The following is a 21,054-nucleotide window of genomic DNA, read 5'->3' on the forward strand; positions in this document are numbered from 1 at the left end:
ACGATGGAGTAAATCGGGCTGACAGAGACGGAGATGTGTTTGTTTATTCTTGTGCCACCCACTGCGTTAGTCTGAAACATTACTTTCCCGATTAACCCGCTCACCAATGGCACCTCCAGATCCCACGCTGCCGCCGAATCAACTCTCTCCTCCCAGCCCCCACTTGTCTTTTGCCAGAATGTCACGTCGGAATGCAGTCAAGGCGCACGCCTGCTCCCCTAATTCGCCTTTTCTAGTTTCTCCAGAATGGATTTACTGCAGAAAAGCGTTTCGCTAGGATGAGTTAATCCGTGATAATTACCTCTCCACTGCCCGGTTTCTAATCCAAACGTGGATGAGAAAGCCCCATTCCATTTTCCCCTCTAGGCTCCCGCGTTGAAGGAGCGGGGAAACCCACAGCCCAGACCTCATTTATGACAAGGGATCTATAATCCGAATTAAAGCGCCTGGCATGTGCCTTCCGATTAAGCAACAGAGGCACTGCTTAGTTTTACTGAAAATCGGTAAAGCCCCCGACTCGTCCTTATAAGTGGAGAGCACTAAGGGAAGGGGTCCCTAATATTCGTTGGGGGAAGAAATCTAATCCCTTTTAGATTCCTGGAAAGTTAGGCTCCGGGATTGAAGAAACTCCCGCTTGCCCTCCTGTCCACTCCAACGTCATCACAAAACTTCGGGGTTTTTTCAGGTCTGCCGCCGCTGCAGGGGAGGGCCCGCCTCGGCACAAAAAAAGCGTCCCCACAATGGGGCGCGGCGGGGGAAGCTGTTCGGCGGGTCATTGTGTTTGTCCACCCTTCTTTAGGCATTCAGGATCGGGCCTCCGTCACGCCATCCTCATGGTAATCTCTCTCCGTGACTTCTTAGCCGGCTGGGTAGGGGTCAGCAACTTCTTGCGGGGATTAGGGAACACAGCCGTGGGTGGGCGAGCTTCTATTCCATCACTGGGTCTCCCCATTCCATCCAACCATCCTCCAACAACTAAAGATCGTTTGCCCCCCCCCCCTCAGCCCTTCTCGGCGCCCCTTAACCCCCCCCCCCCGCACTCCTTCCAGGCTCCTTTTGGAAACCCACCCATCCCGGGATTATTGGGGAATTAAGAATGGGCACGCGACTCTGCCAGACCCCAGCCCAGGCCACTGCGGGATAGACTCTCCCCCCCCCCCAACATCGGCCTTTCCCCGCAGCTCCTGGCTCGCTGCCTGACTCTGTCACCATCCCTTCCCTCTCGCCTTCAGCAGAGGTCCAAGGAAGTGAGAAATGCGTGTCCAGCAGGCCGTGGGAAAAGGCACCCGGCATCTGTGCCTAGAGGAATGGCTCGGCGGTTCACTAACGCGTCTCGGCTACTACCAGTGCTCGGTTTAAAAACCTCGATCCAAAAGCCATTTAAGGCGTCCTGCCTCGTCCCAAACCATGACTTGGGTGTAAGATTGCCTGAAATCAGCAGAAGTTGCCGAGGCTGAGATGAATTGAGGAATGGGGAGGAGGGGAGGGGCACGGAAAGGTCGTCCAGCGGAAACTGAGGCAGGAAAATCAATTAATATTTCCTGTTTTACACAGCTTGGAAGTTATAAACACAAATGGAAAAAAAAAGCGCAAGGGAGATGGGCAAAACAGTTTCACGTGGGTTGAACTCCGCTGCGGATCGCGAGTAAGATCTCCTTTGGTCCGGCGGCTTTCAGTTTATTTGGGCGTCTTTTCAGAAGAGAGTGGCAACCCTCCCCGAACACCACCCCGCTCCTCAAGGTGACCATTCTGACTGCCTCTCCTTCTCATGAGCCTCCTTCCCGTCTCCTTCTGACGACTCCTTGCAAGGGCTCTTTGCTATTTAAGGAGAAAGACAGGAGCAGGGATTATTCTAAATGTCCCTTAAAGCGCGCCTAAGGATGAAGTGTAAATTAATTAGAGGACTCACCCCATCGCCTTCCCTGAGCCCCCCCCCCCAGTACGTTTAAACTTGACAGGTTGCAACTGCCTGCCACTGATCTGACTCCTGCAGCTGCCGCCCCCCCCCCCCGCCCCGCTTGCCCCGCTCCGCTCCACTGTCCACCCACTTGAAGTCAACCCCGGTAGAACTGATCGGCAGAACTGATCACTCAGTAAACACGCGGGATCCGAACTGCAGCAGCGATCTTAGGCGTGCAGACGATGCATTTTTGAAGGAAAGAAAGCCGGAGAGCCCGTTAAACCGGATCTCTTCTTTGGCCTGCTCCTCCACCCCGCACAGATGACGATTCGAGTTCGGAAACGCCCTGTCCCCAGTTCACATCCCATTAGATTGAATGGGACTATTTTGTTACCACGAAGTAACCGCGCTTCTCCTTAACTCGGTTGGAGATCAGGAAGAAGCCGAAATAATGCTACCATGACCATCTATGGTATCAGTTCTACTTAGAATCAGTTGAGCCTAATATTAATTGATATGAAATTCTTTCCTCAAGTATACCACGCCCTTCGAAAGCGACGTGTCCTTTTCAGCGCTCCTTAAAACGGTCCCGTGGCAACCTGCCTTCGGGGCCGCAAAGTCGCCTCCTACGTAAGGCCTGAGCAGAAATCACGCATTCCTTTTTGGCAAGTAGAAATACGGACAGAAAGCGTATTTCTTTTCGACCTAAGGAGTTTGTGTGGCTTCTGGACGTCAGAAATATTCGTAGAGACCGTCAGGGAGAGAAACCAACAACCGCCCTTACTTTGTTGGTTATGCTGATGCAATAAACATCAAGAAATCAAGCGCTCTGAACGTGTTAAGAATTAAACACGTCTCATCTTGCTTCGACTTAATAGGATTGTGGACGGAAAGTTTTATACCTACTTTCTGGTTAGACGGATCGCTGGCGTAAGAGGCTTCTCCCTAAGCGCGCGTGTGTCCGAAATTTATACGAACGGGGTCGTTGATTCGGCAACCAGACCGTTACACATACACACAAGCATACACGCCAGAATAGCTTTACAGAGATTCCAGACGACATACACGCGCGCAGAGACGCCTGCGCTTTTCTCTTTGGAGATGCTGGGTGAAAAGATAGAGACGGAGCGTGCGGCACCGTTATAAATTACTTTCAATTAACGCGAACGCCATCCTAGTTCAGGCCAAGCAGAACTCAGATTAAGAGCCACGTTGACTTGGACTGGTTGGCCCTGTTTGAGCAGGAGGATTCGGACCGGTCCGGTTCCACCGCAGCCGCGGGCGTGACGGACTATTGAGCCACTGCGATGCGCACCCCGAGGCGGGTCGGGATCCGGAAGGCCACCAAAGTCTCGGTCTCCCACGCCCACCTTCGAGATTTTCGGGGTCATGCAATTAAGACTCTAACCCTTCAATATCTGTCAGCTTTCGAAGTTTCTTTTCGGGAACGGGTTTACCCGGCACTTTCCCAAAATACCGCCCTCTCTGTTCGACCGGGAGCCGGGGGTGTTCGATCTGCGCCTGGTTTGGAAAAAGATTACAGTACTGTACATTAAATTTTACAAGAAAGCCGCAAGCTTTCTATCAAGGAGCTTGGCAGTACTAGTTTAACTTCTTACCAGTGTTACTAGATTAAAATAATAAGGAAATTCCACAGTTTGTGCTGAAAACAAGGAGGATGACCTTGTTGGAATATTGTTATCCTTCTTGCTAACAATATTCTTATTGGTATCGCTAACAACGCAGGCACCCGCCTCTTGCGAAGTCCACAGAAAAAGAAGAAAGCCGTCCGTTCGGAATTTAGGTCCTCTCCCAAGAAAGGAAGCCGCAATCCTACAATAAGCCAGCCCTGAGAGGAAAATTTAATTAAATGGGCTTATCAAGAGGCAAAATCCCCATCTATTGATTGCTGTGAATTTCCTTTCCCTTCCATCTGAACGTCTCCCTAAGGTAATACATTTTCTAGGCTGGCGATTTTGCCATTTAACCAACACAAGCGCCTCACCTTTTCCGACCGTCCTAACACGAGACCTTGGCGCAGGTCACCTCTGAAAGAAAATATATACGTTTCTAAAGGCGACTGCCCCATGCGTGGAAAAGAAGTCCCGCGTAAATCAATTTACTTCTCTGCAAATGTATTTCGGCGGCGCCTGTACTGTTTAGGTGCTCCGCAACGCTAGGTACAGGGGTATCTAGAGGAGAAAAATGGGATTCAAGGTGACTTAAGGCTGCGATCCTAGAAGCACTTACGGGGAAATAAGCTCCAATAAACTCAATGGGGCTCCTCTCACTTAAATTAATCGGGAAGGCAAGCCTGTAAAATGATGTCAAGCCGAAGTATTTGATTTCACGGGACTTACGTTCTTTGACCCGCTGCAGAGGGCACACCGAACGGCCCTCTTACACTGGAGGAATCCCACTGAGATTCACAAAAAGGTTCTGGGGAAAAGAATACACCGAGGCCTACATACACACATTGAAATGTATCCGTTTAATTACGGATCGGGCAGCCCACCCAGTTCAAATCCACGACTCCAGTTTCACTGGGTCGAAGCCAAGTCAACCCTATTTACATAAGATGGAAGGAATGTTGCCCTCCTCGACATCTCGGGCGTTTTCAGACTAGCAATGAACTCGGTTTAAAAACTCTTGGAGAGGTATCCGGCTCTGCACGAAGTGGGCAGAGCGGCAGACGAAGAGCCACAAGGCTGGACCTCGGTTCGGTCAGTTCGATGATCGCCACTCACCTACTTCCCAGTAAAAGTATTTGGGGCGAAGGGGCGAAAGGTCCTGGGCGACCATCCCTGTCCAAGGAATGCCTCTCTCAAACCACCGCGACACGAGACAAACTAGCTATCACTACCATATCACTTGAAAGGCATTGGGGGGGACGACGACAAAACGGAATTTAAGTGGGGCAGAGGGGTAGGGAGGTTCCAGTTCTTCTCGGAAAGCCCCCCGGAGTGAAAATGCTCCCAAACCTGCTGAAAGCGCTTAATTTGGCAATGACAACTGCGAAGAATCAACAGGTTCAACCTGAGCGGGTTGCACAAGACGAGGAGAGTGAAAACCGGGAACAAAACCCTCCGGAAAGCCATCCGGAGGGTCCTTTTGAAACCAAACAAAATCCACCCAGGAGGAACTCGCCAGGGATCGGGTCCCGAGCTCTTTCCTGGCTCAGCGCTTTAGGAAGCTGATGATGACTTCCTCTCCAGTCCACACACTCAAGGGTCCACCCGCCGTCCCTCATCGAAAGGACGGCGGGCAGGAAGGAGGTGGGCGGCGGGGGACCCTCCCTGCTGCCTGGTACGGGCCGCCTGCGGCCCTTGGCTCCTCCGGGTCGCGGACCGCACCAGGCAGCCTGACAGCAGGAGATCCCCAGGCACGATCGCACAAGGCGCTTCTGGCATTTCTGTAATGATTCAAATGGAAAAGACGTGGCTGCTGCAAAAGAACATTGAAGTTGTTCTCCGATCTGAATTAGCAACAATTTGGGCGTTTTCACACCAGGCTCCAATTGGTTTTGTGCTTAAAAAGCGACATTGCCAAGAAGTCAGATTTGATTTCTCAGCTGCATTCTATTCCGCATTAACGGCATTCAGGTGCCTTGGCACCTGAGAGGTTGAAATTATATTCCAGCCCCTACTCACATAATTATACCACCCTCTGATCAATACTAAGCGAAAGGGGGAGAAAGACATTTGTAATGCTAATGAGCATTCTGGCCAATGCAGCCCTTACAGATCAGGCTGTTTCCCCGGAATGCCTAAATCCCAGAGGCAAGGTCAGGTAATTTCAGACTTTGGACTTCGGAGCCTCCAAATTCTGCCCTCTTTCAGATGGGCTTGTGGTCCTGGTTCAGTTGCAAAGCATATTCTATTCCTTCCATTTCATGTTTTACATCAATCTCTACCTTCCTAATTTGTTAGTAGAAATCCCCAAACAAGAAAACAAAAACTTGCTTGCCACCTGTTTTAGAAAAAGAAAAATAGTTTGTCTATGTGAAGCTAAATGTTTAACAGTCATTTCTAGCACCATCAGAAGAATATAATGAGATTTGCTTGGGAATAAGTACCATTTTATTGTAGAAAAGCGTACTTTAAAAGAAAATTTAATAATAATAGTAATAGTAACAACAACAACAACAACATGAGTAACTGTAACCATGTTTATGTACAACCAGTCACTTGTATGATTAAATTATTTTTTAACTAATAAGAAAGGATGATGTTGTGACCAGAGGGCCCTAACTAGGGATATGAAAGAATTTCATTCAGTTCTAATTTTAATAAAAGTGTAGAAAGTTTGCACTTCCATCATAAATATAAGTACCAGAAAACAGAGATTTGATTTTGCAGCATGGGGTTCCAAGCCACTAAAAATAAAACAAAACAAAAGAAATGCACAAGGGGGGAAAAGGGAAAGGAAGGGAAGAAAAAGAAAAAGGAGTAGAAAAATGCATACAGTATATTGCAGGATAATGTGCACCAAATACATACATCAGGGAAGAATGCATCAAAAAACATTATAATAAAAAAGACTGTTCACAAAGAATTGGCCAATTAGGTAACCCTATACACAAAAATATTGCCAATTGCATGCACCTTTTTATATATTTATTAAGGACATTAATATTCCATGTTATATCTTAAGATCTCAGGGCAGAGAGCAACAATAAAAACAATATAAAACAGTTTAAAAATAAATTCAAAACCATTTAAAACATTAAAAACTACAGAATGCATTAGAACTAAAAACAATAAATAAGCCTGCACAGCCTTATCAAAGCCATGAGGCTTAATCCCTGCAGATTTTGCTGAATAACTATGTTCTAATTTTTCACTAAAATGAGTTGAGCCTCTAAGGGGAGACCATTCGTATGGTGGATAGTCCTCCTTGGTAAAGCCTCCTTCCCAGCAGATCCTAGTGATCCAGCAGGGAGACCCATCATCTCAAGTATCCGGGTCCCAAGTCATTCATAGCTTTACAGATTGTCATCCACACCTTGAACTTGGACCAGCAGCACATTGTTAGCCAAGAGAATTCCTTAAGAACTGGTGTGATCTGGGCTCTGAATGTGTTCTTCCTAGCAGTCTAGCTTCTTTGCCCTGTACTCGTTGCAGCTTCCATGTCATCTTCCAGGGCAACCCTATGTAAAGTGCATTGCTGTAGTCTAGGGGGAGATTGGGACATCGTGGAGCTGCGGGTTAAAGGCCAGACGCCTGTGTGCTGCAGTCAAAAGACCAGCAGTCATAAGATAGAATCCATGCGACGGAGCGAGCTCCCATCGCTTGTCCCAGCTCCTGCCAACCTAGCCGTTCGAAAGCATGTAAACATGCAGGTAGATAACTAGGTACCACCTCGGTGGGAAGGTAACGGCGTTCTGTGTCTAGTCATGCTGGCCATGGAAACTGTCTACGGACAAACACTAACTCTATGGATTGGAGATGGGGATGAGCACTGGCCCCTAGAGTCAGACATGACTGGACTAAATGTCAAGGGGAACCTTTACCTAGCGGGAGATTAGTAGTGCATGAAGAGCCTTCAGTGATAAAGATGGCCCAGGGAGCACATCCAGGTTATGCACCTGTTCTTTTATATAAATGCATATCTCAAGAAAAATGCACACGAGCATGCATAAAGTTTGTGTGTGTGTGTGTGTGCACGCAAACAGATACAACAGCAGGATGCAGTGAACATAAGATGGGGAAAAGCATAAGTGGAGAGCACCTGAAATAAAATTTCAGTTGCATCTGAAGAAACAGGTTGCAATTAACAAAAGCTTATGTTGAGTAAAACCAATAACTTTCTAAGGTCTCAGAAGACTCTTGCCTTTGGTGCAACAGGCTACAGACTAAAGTTATTCCCTTTCTGAGTTGGCCCATGTGCTGTGTCCAAGGCATGTTTGCTGTTGCCCCTATTGCATCGACTCTTTCAGTGGTTATTGGGGGACCTTCCAGAGCTTCAGGACTTTGGCCCTAAGTTCCATCTGTACTGCTGTGTCTAGGATACTGATCCATGAATGAAAAAACAGCATTTAAATTTATTTATTTATTTGATTTTTACCCCGCCCCTCTAGACAACCTCTTCTCACAATTAATCCAGCACTGTCTCTTGCGAGATACTCCCTGTACCTTTTGCTCTGCAGCTCCAGTTCTGGCATACGAATAGGGGGAAAAATGGAAAGTTGTTGTTAAGAACCACAGCCCTAACACACAAATCCCTTTTGACACTCAAAAATGCCACAGATATGTCAATAATGATGAAAAATGTATTATAAAGCTGAATCAAGAAAAACTGCAGGCTTTGCGTGTGAAATTCAAATCGTTCTTCACAATGGGCACAGATAGTTTTACATGTTGAGGAGCCTCAGACATGCGTTTTTGTCTATCAAGTCTCATTCTGCTCAGCAGCCAGGGCTCAGTTGAACAGGGCTCTGGATTCAACACCCTCTAATCTGGATTCTTATCCCTTGATACACTTTTAATATGTACAGCCAAAGCACTTACGGAGTGGGAAATCATTATAAATGGTTCCCAGAGAAGTACGTTCAGAACCATTCGGTAGTGAAATTAATCTGGAATCAGAAATGCAAGATCTTCAGAATGCCACAGGATCCTATCCAGAACATTATCAAATGGACAGAAGAGTGAATATCTCAGAAACTGGCAGTTGCAGGACACTATACAACATGAAAAGTACTGTGTAGTTGTCTTCCTTTCATCTTTACAGGAGATCAAGAAGTTTTAAAATTAAGAATGCAGCTTATTATGAAGGACATCTTTCTACATCATCACATGGCTAATGGGAAAATCAAGCATCTCTGAAAAATTCACACAACATCATTTCTAGCCTCACTCACTCCCTTCCTTATCCCTTCTCTCCCCCCCCCCTTTTGTTCTTCTGTCTCTCAGGTGAAAAGAGATTTATACAGACATATATCATGGAATTATTGTTCAGACTCCACACCAAACGAAAGTGATGATATAGCTCATTCTTATGAGAAAGCCCCTACATCAGATTGCTCCTTTTTCCAGGCATTATAGAGTTAAACACACTAACTATAAAACCATTGAATTAACTTTTCCTCTGTAATGTACTAGGGAAACTGTTCAGCCAATTAAATGTGATCGAAAGCACCTTTATACAACCAAAGGTTTAGGGAACAGATTCGTCTTTGTCCCAGCTGCAATTCACAGTCCAAAAAAAATGGGGATGTTTTCAAGCCCTGATTGCTAGGCCAATCCTGATATCTGAGAACTCTCTCATTTATATTAGAGGGAGAAAATAACTCTCATTATTTGCTACAGAATTCCTTCTCACCAGTTGCTATAGTGCCAAAAATACTTTGAAAGCAATGTATCCTTTGCTACAGTTGAGGATTTCCCCAGTAGACAAGAATATAACCTGTTATGGATTTAATCCTTTCAGGACCATCTTGACAAAGAAAATGAATCCAACTGTGAACTTACACCACAGCCCTAAATGTATTGGTCACAACAACCTACTAGGGGCTTTGGCTGAACTCCTTTGAAACAAATGAGACTCACATAAGAATCTGGGCATCAGTCACGTTGGCTTCGTTGACATTGAAATACCCAGCTCAGATTCATCTACCTTGTTTCAAAAGCATCTTTCAGCCATTACTACTTCAACTTTCAGTTATTTTCCGTTGTCAGGTATATTTGAACTCATTTCTGCAAACAGTGAAGTAGCAAATCAATTAGTCTATTAATTAGTATTAATCACTGTAAACTAAATAAATGGTAAATAACTTTAAAGCTGGAATAACAAGGACAGCAGCACTGTGTAGTCTTTCTCCAAAAGTAGATTCTTATGTACCCAAATTGGCACCACCAGTACACAAGAGGGTAAGATCAGCAGGTGTGGGGAAACATTAAAAAAAACAAGCACAACTTTACAAAATCCCCAACAATTTGGAAGTTGAAATCCCAAAACAGCACAGTGAGGACTCAATATGCTCAGTAGGCATGAAATACCAACTGAATTTAGGAGATAGGGTAAAGAGGTGGAAATCTACTGGAGTGGGAATTGATACATTCCTGTTGTTACATTTGTATGCAGGTAATTCCTGTTATTCAGTCTGTATTAGCATCTCAGCACTACTTAAGTTTGTGTGGAATTACTAGTTCGGCAATACTGGGAATTACAGTAACCTTTCCAAGCTCTGATCTTGATCCATATGCATTAAGGATCATCATCATCATCATCATCATCATCATCATCATCATCATCATCATCATCATCATCATCATCATCATCATCATTTTTTGGTACAAAGAATGCATCCCTGTCTTGCTGCACTTAACAGTCTAAAATTTGGCATGGGGAGGGAAATGAGAAGGGAAGAAAAAGAAGTAGAGTAAACAGGGAATATGTGATTTGTTTGGGCTTAGGAACAACTTAATTGCAGTAGGGTTTGTGGGCACTAATTATGCAGAATACATAAACTTAATATTAATATAAGGTAAAGGTAAAGGTTCTCCTTGACATTTTAGTCAGTCGTGTTTGACTCTAGGGGGCGGTGCTCATCCCCGTTTCCAAGCCGTAGAGCCAGCGTTTGTCCGAAGACAGTTTCCATTGTCACGTGGCCAGCACGACTTAGATTCGGAGCGCTGTTTACCTTCCCACCGAGATGGTACCTATTTATCTATTTGCATTTACCTGCTTTCGAACTGCTAGGTTGGCGAGGAGCTGGGACAAAGTGACGGGAACTCACTCCGTCTCATGGATTCGATCTTACAACTGCTGGTCTTCTGACCCTGCAGCACACAAAGGCTTCTGCGGTTTAGCCCACAGCGTCACCACGTCCCACCAATATTAATATACATGTATGTATATTATGTGTGTATACACACATTTTTAAACCACTTAAGCTGCTGTTATGTGTGCTGAAGATTTAACAGACCTTCAACTTAAACAGATTTTCTCTGATACCATGACTGATGGATCTACAGAGTTCTGTGTGAATATCACCCATTTCAGTATGGAGATTCACAGTCAATGTACATACTCTTGGTGTGCACAAATTGAACAAGCTGCAACGCTGAAGAGAATTGAATATTCTGTCATCTGGAGAACCTCCATATACACATTGAAATCTCGCAAAAATGTGGTCTGTGGTCATGGAACTGATTTTCAGATAACATGCATGTTTTGGATCAGTGTGCAGATTGTCCAGCTGAAGTGGGCTAGACCTTACAAGCAGAGCATGCAAAACCCTCCCACCCATGTCCTTGCCTAGCTGAGGATCACTCACATGAGATTTTTTTTAAAAAAGGATTCCATGCTAAGTAGCATTTGACTTACTGTGCTAGAGCCAACAGTAGGTGCCAACACTGGACTGGAGTCATCTGCTGATGCTCCAAAACCTACTCCTCCCAGGTTGTTAATGGTGGTTGAGGATCCCTGGACCTTACTCCTGAGATCCTGCCCCAAATGCATCACTGCTAGGACCCAATGTAGAAGACACTGCTGGGCACCACTCTTAGTCACAACTTCATATGCATGCCCCTAGAAGATACTGTTATCATAAATGATCAAAGGGGTTCTTTTGGTGTGGGGTGGGGCAGTCCCACTGAAAGAAATCTATGGCAAATAATCCTTGAATCTACTGTATTTGCAAAGATATATATTGAGAGAGAGGGAGGGAGGAAGAGGGAGAGATCCAGTCTTCTTGCTTCCAATTATCAAGGAATGAGCATCTCTCAACTGGAAATTCTTGCCAGCTGAAAAAGAAAAAGAAAGCGCACACACCCCAGTGGCTGGGTCCCACCTGGCCGTTGCTTTCCTTTGTGTAATCAACATGATTAAGCCATAACTGGAATGTGGAGAGGGTTATTACCAGATGGGTGCTCCTCTTCAAGGCTTCATACAGACTCCTACCCTCTCTCCTCCTGACTTCATTACTATCATCCATATTGATTATCTATTCTAAAGTAAGTATTTGTTATTCACACAGTGAGCCAATATGTTCTAACTCAGTGGAGCACTTCCTGAATTCCAAGCAACTGTATTATTTATTTTATTTCTTAAATATTTCCAGGCAATCTATCAGTCCTCAAAAGAGCTTTCTTAAGGCAGCTTATATTTAGTCCATAGTGGAAAACACAGCACACACACATACATGCTGTGCAACAACCCATTATTAAAACCACTGAAACGAGAGGGGGGAAAGCCAAAAGAATTAAGACACTATCAGCAGAAGTATATTATCCTGTATGCTCTCTCAAAATCTTTTCAAATTTTTTTTAACAAGGTCAAGGGAGAGCTAGTCTGATGATGTCCCCTTTGCAGAAAAATCACAATTAGCTTAAAGGTCATCTTTGTAGCTATCTGTTTGATTTTAGTAGGCTACATTTGTGGGTGGGAATGATGCTGTGGACTTAAGAAAGTTCAGCATTCCATACACAATGTGCTGTTTCGAAGGGAATGATTCCCTCTTGCTTCAGGCCACTCCCTCCCAGCTTTCTCCAGTTCTTCAAGTGGATACACAGATATCCAGGCACCAATGGCAGAAGTAACGCTGGCTCTCTTACATGGTCCATGTGTTACACAGCTTCTTTGAATGAATATATAGGAAACATGGTATGCTAGTGGACTTACATTTATTATGAATCTAAACAGACAAGCAGAGACTATGATGATGCTAGATGTGGTAGGTCTCCTAGACATTTTGAACTCTTGAACTAACAGGTTTGGATGCCCCCCCCCCAGGGATAGCTTTGCTCATAGAGTTCCAGGTGGTAACTGTAGCTCAGAATGTGCTCCTCTAGCTCTGATTCATTCACCAGTGGTATCCACTGCTGGAAGACTGGGATCTGACCACTGGTACCCAGACCTGGGAGATGGGGAGGAGGCACATAGAGATTGCTTCTCATGCACCATTTTTCTTTGCAGCTCCTACAAGCTTCTCAATGACACTTTGGTGGCATGGCAAAATCTCAAGGGTGATGCTTTTGGGCATCAACATAGTTGGCAGCAAGGAATATTGAAAAGGCTGCATAAATGGCCATGGAAAGGCCACATACAGCCTCTGGGCCTTGTGCTGCCCAACCCTGCCCCAAGACTTGGCTATTAGATTGTTGTGGAATGATGGTGCAGGCCATCCTGGAAAGTGGTCTTGAGATAGCCACCCATATAGACTGTTTCCACTTTGTGAAGTATAGGTCTGCATAAATGAACATATACAATTAGATGGCATAACATATGCATTCAATTCAAATTGCTGATTTTGACTTTAAAGCCCAAACGGTGCAGTTCCTGATTATCTCAGAAAATGATGGGTGTCCCCCAATCCCAACTTCTGCAACACTGAGATCTGCTAATGAAATCCTATAGACTAGTGCTTCCCAACCTGGGGACTCCTGATATTCTTGAATTAAAACTTTCAGAGTTCTGCTGGCTAGGATTTCAGGGACTTGCAGTCCAAGAACATCTGGGGATGCAAGGTTTGGAACAACTGCTACGTATAGACCCTGGTGACAGCCTTATTTCAACTAGAAGCAGGACATCTGAGGCCCTGAAATGCCCCTGACCCATGTGACCTTTTGTCTTCTCTTGCTAATCTTCAGAGGCAACTGAAGGCAGCTTTATTTGATGTGAGGGATAGGTTTAGTGTTTGCTGTTTTTATTTGTTGCAGTCCTTTCTCTACCAGTCTCTATCACAGGAAGTGATGACTGCATCAGCTATACCATCTTCAATAGATACAGATGCTACTGATTATTATTTTCTCATTTTTTTGGACCTCATCAAAATCATATACCCTCTTTTCGGAAGGTATCAGGGTTGGGATAAAGAGTTGCAATAAAAATATTGCCCAAAGGAGGAGGGGGATCAAAATCTGAAACAAAACACATTTTTCACTATTTGTTTCTGTAGGGGAGATAACATGAAAACTGCTCATCGGTCATAACCGTACAGTGGCTAGAGCTATTGTATATAAAAAAGATACAACACACAACAGACACAGACACAAGCAGACATTTCAGAACTGTTTTGAACATGCAAGCCAATTAGGAATTTAGCTGAAGGCAACCTTAAAAGTCTTCATTGCTTGCCTAAGTGTTCATATTATAGGAGCTAAGTGAGGGTCAATAAGAAGAGACTGTCATGGTGATGGGGCCACTGCTGAGAAGGCCCTGTCTTTATTGCACAACATCTAAGGGATCTTACTGCTGACCACTTGAGAAGAATCTTTGGTGCAGACAGGATTATTTATGTAAGTGAAGGTGTCATTCAAATGGTTGATACCAAGGAGTTTAAAGAAAGTTAAAGGTTGATGCCAGAGCTTTGAATTGGGACCGTATGTTTTCAGAATTATTTTTCCAGATTTCTTGGAGTCCCCCATTAATTCAAATTGCAATTTGAACTGAACCTTTTGAATATAGGCTTTCAAATCAGTAAGTATTGACAAAATGAAATGTGTTACAAATATCGTCATCAGTTTGCATATAAGAACAACTTTCAAGGATCCCCGATGCACTGGGCTAGCCAAATTGCATTTTTTTGTTGACCAATAAGAAACAATATCCTGTATTGGCACCTTGATAAAGAAATATGACAACCGCATGAGTAAGAAACCCAGAGATCCTTCCAAAAGCAGATGGGATATTTCAGGAGTGGATTTCAAATTGTATACCGCCTTGCTTAATTTCAAGTCATTAAGTAAGAAATGTAAAATTCATTCACTCAGCTATTCTCCCTCTTCCCTCACAACACTCATGCCAAGCAAACCCCCAGTGCATTACTGCGACACACCCCGCCTCTGCGGATTACGAGATGTTCAGAGCAAAACTGAAGAGTTCCCTGCCTAGAACTAGGTTTTATAGCTTACATAAAAACTACAGCAGTAACATTGAAGGAGGAAGCAGCTATGCTAAAAGCAATTTTCCTGAGTCTACAAACCCCAATTACCTCATTATGTCATACAAAACTCGGCTGCTTCTCTATCTCAAAATGTCCTCTTTTTTTGACAAGAAAATCTGGCAGACTCTTACTTGATACGATTTGATGAAGTTATTTGTAAAAGCAAAGTCCTTCCTATAGTCATAGGGACATATTCACAAATGTGTGTGTGTGTATATATATATAAACATATAGAGGATACAACATACATACAGATAGCAATAGTTATTAAAATGCATTGTTATATTAATAGGTGCTATAGAGAGTTTAATTTGTATCTCTATTAAATTAAACATATGGTGAACAGGGTATAATAGATTTTCTATCATTCAGCTGCCAATGTGGCAACAGAAACCAGTTACTCTTGTCAGTGGTTTGTTTATTGGCTTATTTGAATTAAAATAAAGCTTTGCTTCTGCTGACTGCACATCATTATCTATGAGACCATAATCCTGCTGGCAAATCCTATATCTTCCAGAACTGGCTCTTTTGTTTGGGATTACTGAGAGCTTAGCCTATAACAAAGAGGAATAAGGCATCCACCTCATCCTCGTAATTAAGTGTGGGGAGTAATTTAGAAACAAACCCAGCAAAGACGTACTATTTGGAGTCATGTTTCTTAATAGAACTATGGAATTGAAGAGGCCGAATGCTGATTATGTTGAACATAATGTTTAAGCCATTACAACTTCTGTACATCTGGAATCCAGATTCTTCCTCATCGGTGTTGCCTTTTAAACAAACAAACAAACAAACAAACAAACAAACAAACAAACAAACAAACAAACAAACAAACAAACAAACAAACAAACTTCAATATGGTATTATGTTGCTCTACACAACTTTTTCTTCTTTTTTCATTGGACAAACGCAATAGCAAAGTTGAATGGCGAGAAGGATCATAGTTTTAATTAGTATCTTCTCTCCTTTTTGAAACAGCTATTCTCAGTGTGCTAGATAAAATTAATAAATGCCAGGGCTTATATTTAAATGTAGTAAATCACATGGCAATGATGCTGGGGGTCAGCACAAATTTGAAAGCTCCTGCCAAAGGCCAATGAATTAAAAGGATGTCTGTATTATTTTTAAATACTGGTGTTTTCCACCCATACCGCAAACCCTCAACAGAAAAATAGCAAGGCAAATGATCACCAACAGCCTGGCATAAATACTGTTGATATATACTGTATTCTTCCATGCTTTCTTTGTATGATTTGCTATGGAATTTCACAACTAAATGGCAAACCTTTCCCACCCCTACCCCCCAAAAATGACAGGAAACAGATAAATCTTGCTATCATGTGTAAGACATGGCATTGTCACAGATGGGGACTCAGAGGACATATCTCCTTAGATTTGCAACTGTCCTGCACTCAATGTTATAAACATCCACCCTACACTTTCTAAACTCTCAATTTGCCCAGTAATGTTGGAGAAACTGCTCAAAGGAGATGCACTTAGCATTATGCCTATAAATGTCTAATAGAGCTGTTCAAATTTCTCTTTTCTGCCAATGTTTGGTATAAAATGCTGGGTTTTACACATTGCCGAGTTTTAGCTTTCATTGTCTTTATTACTTGAATATGCTTTATTACACTATACTTTTTTTCTTGACTGCATTTTTAAAATCCTTAACCGGAAGGAAGGAAGGAAGGAAGGAAGGAAGGAAGGAAGGAAGGAAGGAAGGAAGGAAGGAAGGAAGGAAGGAAGGAAGGAAGGAAGAAGGAAGGAAGGAAGGAAGGAAGGAAGGAAGGAAGGAAGGAAGGAAGGAAGGAAGGAAGGAAGGAAGGAAGGAAGGAAGAGGAAGGAAGGAAGGAAGGAAGAAGGAAGGAAGGAAGGAAGGGAAGGAAGGAAGGAAGGAAGGAAGGAAGGAAGGAAGGAAGGAAGGAAGGAAGGAAGGAAGGAAGGAAGGAAGGAAGGAAGGAAGGAAGGAAGGAAGGAAGGAAGGAAGGAAGGAAGGAAGGAAGGAAGGAAGGAAGGAAGGAAGGAAGGAAGGAAGGAAGGAAGGAAGGAAGGAAGGAAGGAAGGAAGGAAGGAAGGAAGGAAGGAAGGAAGGAAGGAAGGAAGGAAGGAAGGAAGGAAGGAAGGAAGGAAGGAAGGAAGGAAGGAAGGAAGGAAGGAAGGAAGGAAGGAAGGAAGGAAAGGAAGGAAGGAAGGAAGGAAGGAAGGAAGGAAGGAAGGAAGGAAGGAAGGAAGGAAGGAAGGAAGGAAGGAAGGAAGGAAGGAAGGAAGGAAGGAAGGAAGGAAGGAAGGAAGGAAGGAAGGAAGGAAGGAAGGAAGGAAGGAAGGAAGGAAGGAAGGAAGGAAGGAAGGAAGAAGGAAGGAAGGAAGGAAGGAAGGAAGGAAGGAAGGAAGGAAGGAAGGAAGGAAGGAAGGAAGGAAGGAAGGAAGGAAGGAAGGAAGGAAGGAAGAAGGAAGGAAGGAAGGGAAGAAGGAAGGAAGGAAGGAAGGAAGGAAGGAAGGAAGGAAGGAAGGAAGGAAGGAAGGAAGGAAGGAGGAAGGAAGGAAGGGAAGGAAAGGAAGGAAGGAAGGAAGGAAGGAAGGAAGGTGGGCAAAATGATAGTTCAGAACATCTGTTAGCCTTCTGTCTGTGTATCAGCATGATGTCATGGCGTGCACAGCTGTGGACATTTTCAGCTTCTTTTTGTTCACATCTGTCACAGTAGCATAGTAATACAGGTAATTAGCAACACCTCATATAAGCTATTTGCTATTTTAATATTCTGAATAAGTAAAATGAGCATTAGGTCCATTAAAAAGAAGGGAAGGAGAACATAAGATGCCAGCAAATACATTGTAGAATATTTTTGGTCTTTTTAAAATGCCAGAGGACAGTGCCAATGACTTTGGAAAAGTAAATATGGGAAGTACAAATACTGCTACAAATGAGTGGAAGACATCTGTCATAAACCAAGACAAAGAAAAGGAGGAGTTAGATATTTGGCGTTTGCCCCATGTAAAATGAGCAGATGAATTACATGTTCCTCCACAGTAAGAAAACCAACAGCTCTTCAATACCAGGCAATCTTAACTGTCATTTGGTCTTTTTGCTCTTCCCCCACTTTCTTCCCTTTACCCCCCCCCCCTTTTTTCCTTTGCGCAACCTCTACAGCCTAGAAAGAAAAGGATCACCTTGTAACAGTGACTATGATCTCTACCCCTACTGAGCCACTAAAAAACAAAACTAAACTAAAAAACGAAGTGAGGAAATGACCAATAGGACGTTTCTGAACCAAAGCCAACACTGCAGAGCAGTGTGAAGAATGAAGGGATACGAGAGGACATTCAGGCAGACGTCTGAGCCACCTTTTCAGGCCATTTAACTGCCTCAAAGGAGAGTGCACACGAGTGCAGCCTGGTGACAACACCTCAAACAGAAGCCGCAATTTGAGAGTAGTGATGCTGAGGACTTTGCATTCTCGAGTGTCTAAGCGAGCATGACATCTCCAGAAATGTTCTCCAGAGCGTCTGAGGATTTCTGTGTGCTTTAAGAGGCAGTCACGCCATGTTTGAATGCACACTGAATGCAGTTACTTATTATGAGTTATAATTTTGTTTTTTTATCTTACTTTTTAAAAAATCATCAGTTTTGCTGATGTACCTTTAGAAACCAGTGAGGTGAACAAGGTAAGCCATGTCTCTCCACTACTTCCAAAATAACTATAAGGGGCAGTAACTCTGTTTAATCTGAATCTGTATTAAATCTGGTCAAGATGGCTGTATGCTACCTCCCTACTCACAGATTTTGTATCTATTTGTATTGACACATAGCCAGTACAGGAAAATACCAATAAACTATTTCATTTCAGAGGAGGTCCTGCAGTCCGTGGAGAGGTATGCCAAGTGTTTCCAGAGGAGGGGATAGCCTGTTCTGCACAAACATCACCTTAAAGACTAGCTCATTATATATCACCTAAATGTTCTTGTACACTGCAGTCTGTTTTATCAGACAAATCATCATACGCTTCTGTTTCATTTCTAAGGTGCTACAAGATTCTTTGTTATTGCTGTGCCAGATAAAATATTTTTAAAGGAATCACTACACCCTTTGCTGTTGTTTTTACATACATTCTAGTTCATTCGGGACTAGAAAGCAACCTTCTTTAAAAATACTGACAAGAGGAAACAAACCAGGAATGATAAAAGTAATTTGAAGTGTACTGATTTGCATGTTCCCACCACTGCACATCTGGCATATGTAAGCCACACGGATCCCAAACCAGTCCCCTGTCTGTCTATAAGGCAAAAGGATGTGATAGTGCATAACTGGGCTAAGTGCTCCATGGCTGACTCCACTACATGTAATGTCTACAGAATTTTTATTTATATATATAAAAAAATATATAGACAAATGTTACTAGAACTGTTACTATACAAATATTACTAGAAATGTTACTAGAACTGTTACACACATGCACACACACATTTTCAAATATTTAGAACCTTTGGCTAGGTTTAGAAGTGGATGTTATTCATTAGATTCTAGACTCCAGTTGCAGCAACCACATTTAAAAATCATCATTCCATTATAAGGGTTTTCTGAGGAAGCGGACATTTGAGGCTGCATGCAGATCTAGGGTTTTAGAAGTCCTTGAGAATGATGGTGACACAAAGCATGTAATGTCCTTGTTCTGTGGCCATCAAAAGATTGCTCCCCTAAAACCCCCCAAAAAACAATGACACTACAAGAACAGAAGGAGAGGCTGTTATTCAGTGAACGAGCACACATTTTGCATGCAGAGGGTTCCAAGTTCAATCCATAGCATCTTCTCGGCAGGTACTAAAAATCCCACCTGAACCTCTGAAGAATTGCTGTCAGTGAGAGTTTTCACTAACAGACTAGATGGACCAATTATCTGACACAGGCTATCACAGTTTCCTATATTTCTATGACTGGGAAGTCTATGTTTTTAGGAAAAAAAAATCCCTTTAGGTCCCGTTCATTCCCCACCAAGAAACAGGACTTGGAACTGTCAACGGAGCATGCAACAGAACCAAGATTTGAATTGCAACTCCTTAAAACAGCTTGTACTGCCATCTGTCTGTAGTCTTCTACATCATAAGCATAACATAAAATCAAATAATAAGCATAGGTTAAAACAACAAACAGAAAAGAAACCCTACCTAAACCCAACTACTGTGAGTCCTGGACCCTTTGTGCCCGGCAGGAGAGGAAGCTGAACACCTTCCATATGCGTTGCCTCCGACAGATTTTTGGTATCACCTGGCAGGACAAAGTTCCAAACAGAGTAGTCCTAGAACGAGCTGGAATTTTCAGCATGTATACATTACTGAAACAGCGACGTCTACGTTGGCTTGGGCACGTTGTGAGAATGGCTGATGTTCGGATTCCAAAGGCTCTCCTGTATGGAGAATTAGTGCAGGGAAATCGCCCCAGCGGGAGACCACAGCTGCAATACAAGGATATCTGCAAGCGGGATCTGAAGGCCTTAGGAATAGACCTCAACAGATGGGAAACTCTGACATCTGAGCGTTCAGCCTGGAGGCAGGCGTTACATCACGGCCTCTCCCAATTTGAAGAGACCCTTGTCCAGCAGGCCGAGGCAAAGAGGAAGTCACAAAAGCAGCAAAACCAGGGAGCTGGACAGGGGACAGATTGGATTTGTCTTCAGTGTGGAAGGGATTGTCACTCTCGAATTGGCCTCCTCAGCCACACTAGACGCTGTTCCAAGTCCTCCATACAGAGCATGTTACCATAGTCTTTCGAGACTGAAGGATGCCTACTAAAACTAACACGAAAGAGGGTGGCAAGAGTGGCATCAATTAAGTCATAAACAATGGGTCATCAATAATTAAAAATAGTTGAAATTAAGTAGGGGTAAGACTGTAGAAGGCCTGGGTTAAAAGCCATGCCTTTACTTGCTTTCTAAAGATGAGGAGAGTGGAGGTCTGACGCATCTCCACCAGGAAGGCATTCCACAGTGAGGTAGCAACCAATTGAGAAGGCCCGTTTCTTGACTGTTGATTTCTAGACGTCCCATCTGGGATTAGAAGGCATCTGGGAGGTGTGGGTGGGATGGGAGATCAATGTGAGCCAGAGGTGCTCTGACAAGTAGCAAGGTCCTAAACCATTCAGGGCTTTGCATGTCAACATTGACAGAATACTCCAACTTGCAGCTTTCTCTTACCATTCCCCATGCTCCCAACCAATACAGTACCTGAACAGCCTCAAACACATGTGACTGGCAGCAAGAAGATAGCAAGA

At 43.7% G+C, this 21,054-nt stretch overlaps 1 protein-coding gene across 1 annotated transcript in view; it reads right to left on the reverse strand.

The window, feature by feature from the left end:
- The window catches only part of LOC144587767 (uncharacterized), a 570,285-nt gene that overhangs the window by 78,383 nt on the left and 470,848 nt on the right, over positions 1-21,054 (reverse strand). The window lies entirely within an intron of this gene.

The sequence above is a fragment of the Pogona vitticeps genome, chromosome 3, assembly GCF_051106095.1.
Source record: "Pogona vitticeps strain Pit_001003342236 chromosome 3, PviZW2.1, whole genome shotgun sequence".
Classification (NCBI taxonomy): Eukaryota; Metazoa; Chordata; class Lepidosauria; order Squamata; family Agamidae; genus Pogona; species Pogona vitticeps.